This window comes from Oncorhynchus nerka, linkage group LG4 (assembly GCF_034236695.1).
Source record: "Oncorhynchus nerka isolate Pitt River linkage group LG4, Oner_Uvic_2.0, whole genome shotgun sequence".
NCBI lineage: Eukaryota > Metazoa > Chordata > Actinopteri > Salmoniformes > Salmonidae > Oncorhynchus > Oncorhynchus nerka.
In genome coordinates, this window is record NC_088399.1 from 42,985,745 (window position 1) to 42,990,191 (window position 4,447).

Consider the following 4,447-nt stretch of genomic DNA (forward strand, 5'->3'; position numbering starts at 1 on the left):
AGCCTGCTGACGACCTCTAACTCCAACTCCACTCATCTTCTATCTACTACTTTCTATGCATGCTTTTCTCTGGCTGTTCGCAGGCCACTGCTGAGGGGAGACTTGCTTTGTACACATCATTTTCTGCTTGAATGATCTTTTATGTAGAATCCACCCGAGAACATGTTGCTTAATGCTTGTAGGACAAACTATATATTTCTTTACAACATCTGAGTGAGGGCACTAGATATCAGCATACATGCATTTTCAGAGTAACCTCTGAAAAGTGAGTCAGAACCACTGTCATTGACAAGCTAATGCAGTGCTACAGGTGTTCCACAAGAGGTCAGAATACATCGATCCATGACAGTGCTTTCCTTTGTTGAGTTCACTATATAGGGAAAGCGAGATACCTCATTAGTTGTACAACTGAATGCCTTCAAGTGAAATGTGTCTTCTGCATTTAACCCAACCCTTCTGAATCAGAGAGGTGCAGGGGGCTGCCTTAATTGATCAACATCCATGTCTTCAGCACCCAGGGAACAGTTTCTGCTCAAGGGCAGAAAGACATATTTATACCTTGTCAGCTTGGGGATTTGATCCAGCAACCTTCCGGTTACTGGCCCAACACTCTAACCGCGAGGCTATCTGACACCCAATAGTATATTGGTTAGAACAAAATGCTTATCAGTAGTTCTAATATTCATGAATGTATTGCAATACATTTCCTGATTAGATGTTTCAGCGACATTTATTGATTAGATTAGAAATAAATAAATTTAATAAGCATACTCTAAAATCTGCAAGACCAATTAGAAAGCGTTGATATCTCTTGGTGAGGTATTATTGATTGATTGACATCTCACAGCTGATTTTAATGAAGCCCTCTGCGCTGCCTAATGACAGCCTCTGGGCAGACTGCGTAGTGCTTAAAGCTTTGATATACTTTTACAGTAGGGGAGAGTGGGGTAGGCTTACGTTTAGCAAAAGCATTTATTCAGCATCACTACATCAAGGGAAATATAGTATTATTCATAACAACGATATGTAAGTGAAAATCAAAGAGGGGCTATGCGTTCTATGGAAAATAATGAACGACGTGGAGGTGTGTTCGACGCGCTAGCTGAGTGGCACTGACCTTCCACTTAGTTGAATTATTTTCCAGAGAACGCATAGAACACCGAGTTGATTATCCCTTTTATACCACGACTATAATTTAACACATTTGCCTCTAGAAATGTACCGGACTTGTTAGTTTCGTTAACCCAACCCTTAGTCCGAGCTTGCCATCATGATAATCGAATTTAACAATGCCAATGTTTTCAATTCGACTTTTGCTTTCAAACGGAGCTCAAACATAGAACATGTAAGAATTGAATTCCACCATGCAAATATACTGTGCGTTATAGGGAAATAATACGCGCTCTAGAATGCCAATCAGAAACAAGTATTCAACAGAGGAGGAAGGGACGCGCTACTAAGGTACACAATGGTACATTTTGGTAGATAGAAGGTGCTCTTTGGTAAAAGGGGTAAATTGGTCATCAAAAAGAAAGGAGGACCAATGCACTTTTCATGTAATTAATTAAAATGCCTTTATTGGTATGGCATGTTCAATAGAAACAAAACAGTTTCTAAAAAATGTTTCTATTGAACATGCCATACCAATAAAGGCATTTTAATTAATTATATGAAGAGTGCCTTGGTCCTCCTTTTTAATGCCATGGTATATTTAAGCAATCAGGCACGATGAGGTGTGGTATATGGCCAAGATGCCAAGGCTAAGGGCTATTCTTATGCACGATGCAAGGCGGAGTGCATGGATGCCTGGATACAGTATTTATACCACAAACCCCTGATGTGCCTTACTGCTATTATAAACTGGTTACCTACTTAATTAGAGCAGTACACATAAATGTTTTGTCATAGCCGTTGTATACGTTCTGATAAGTGTAGTTATGGACTGAGTGGATCGAGTCCTGAATGCGGATTGCAGGGTTCGTACAGACATTGGCAAGTCATACGTTCAAGTACTTTTTCAAGCATTAATATTTATTTTAAAAGACCATCAATTTGTCATAGTTAATATTATGCAATTGTTTGTAGTCGCCACCAGATGGCAGTATATCGCCACAACCTCATAAAAAATTACTAATTTAATATTCATCACTACGTTGTTTCACTACTTATTTACTACATACATGAGTGGTGAAGTCTGTACTGATGATTTTGTCATTTGAGCAAAGTAGTGATGAGTAGAGTTTTGGGACATGCCGCCTACTGGTTGGTACACTTTTCCTATTCGCATTACTACACAATTCCAGCTTAATGACTGTGTTTTACTGGCCATTTGGGAATCTACTACTTAATAGCTACGAAAACGCGAATTGATTCCGACTGGCAGCTTTGGTGAGGAAAACAGCACCTGAACGGCCGCCAGAACTGCAGGAGCACGGATGCCACTTGGTAAAGCGGTATATCGCAGGCGCTCCGTGCATGAGGTGATTGGCAAAACATCTCTGGGTGTTATTGTAGAGAAAAAGTATCATAATGTAGAACTGGCGCTAGCATAGTATGCAGCGTTACGCCTCCCCCTTCATGTGGCTCTTCAGGGCCGACTCGCCCATGTAATGTCAGTCTGAAGCATTTGTTGCACCTTACACGGTGTGTGTTGGTTGGGTCCAGTGATGTAGAGGGAAAAAAATGGGTAAACTATACGGAACGGACATATAAAACGCAACACGTGAAGGTTAGGTTTAAAATCTGATTTGAAGGTTATTGTTTTTTTTAAATAGGCAGGGTTTATGACTTTGTGGCTATGGTAACTAATGACGACCATGGATGATGGTAGCTGGGTCATTCCTTGCATGCGGTGCTTTTTCTGTCCCCAGGAAATATCAGTTCTTAATTAGTGTATAAGGTTAGGTGTGCTTTACCTTAAAAACAGTGAAATATAGATCCTGAAAGGGAATTTTACGCATTTTTAACACTTTTTGTCAGTAGATGTAGGCGTTTTTGCAATGTCCCCAGGTGTTATGTATCAACTTCCTCAATAAATATAAGCCATAAAATAATTACAATTTTAAAAATGGTCCTCATTATTTTATAGTCCTATTTCTTGATTATTGTGTGGCCACACACTACTTTCCACCCTGTTAGTTTGATGTAATTCTCCATTTAAGAAAACAACCCCTTCCTACAATGGCTCCACATTCATGAAGTGTCATAGGCTAAATTATAGAGAAAAATAAATAAATAAAAATGGTAAAATACATTTGATAGAGAAGTTAAAATCCTGTTCAAGTGTTCACTATTATGCTCGCTCAACCTTGCTCACTCACAGAGCTATGGCTAATTTAGGCAAACAATTCCACCCTGTTATGATTATGCACCTAACAAATTTGAAAATGCCTCCCAAAAATGTTTAGGTACCTGAGCTTGACCAATATGTTTTTCCTGAAAGTCAAACATGCCCTTTTTCTGATGGAATACATATATTTTTAAATGGTACCACATTGTAGGAATGACCCAGCTATGAAGTAGACTACCTCATGTTAAGGCTTTTCCGCTTCTTCTCTTGGGTTTAAGAGGGGATCAACACTTTTTTCAAGTGGGTTAGGCGGTTTAGGGAGTTGCATTTATTACTAGAAAGGGACCGTTTGTATTGCCTTAAATATATGTGCCTTCTAAAAGTTTAATAAACATTGCTTTGTGCCTTGTAATTCCGTTACGAAAAACCCACATATCTTTAAGATATTTTCAGATTTTTAAAGAAATTTCACAGACGTAACAAGTAAAGGTAGACCTACAAATGAGTTATAGTGTTTTTACTGATATCAAGCTAGTTTTTGAATTATTAACTGATTAAAACCTGTAATTCTGTTATTTGGCTCTTCGCGCTCTAGCGGCTCCTTGTGGCGGGCCGAATACCTGCAGGCTGACCCCGCCACCGGGGTTGTGGCTGGCTTTCTGGCTAAACTGGCGGGTGTTAATAAGGATCTGCCCCCTTCTTTTTTTTTCACCCAAAAATGACATACCCAAATCGAACTGCCTGTAGCACAGGCCCTGAAGAAAGGATATGCATATTCTTGGTAACATTTGAACGGAAACACTTTGAAGTTTGTGGAAATGTGAAATGTAGGAGAATAAAACATAATAGATCTGGTAGAAGATAATACAAAGAAAAAAAAAACTGTTTTTTTGTATCATCATCTTTAAAATGCAAGAGAAAGGCCATAATGTATTATTCCAGCCCAGGTGTAATTTACATTTTTCCAAATGCACAGAGTATTGCCTCTGCATGGTAAGTCAGGACTGGGTCATTGCTCTTTCCCTGTAGATGTAGCCCTTTTACAGATGTTGAACTCTATTGGCAGGCGAAAGTTCCTATAGAGCACAGTGAAAAGCTGTTTTGTTGTTCTGTTGAACTGAATTAAAAAAATTGCAGCAGAATGTCACCTATATCAAG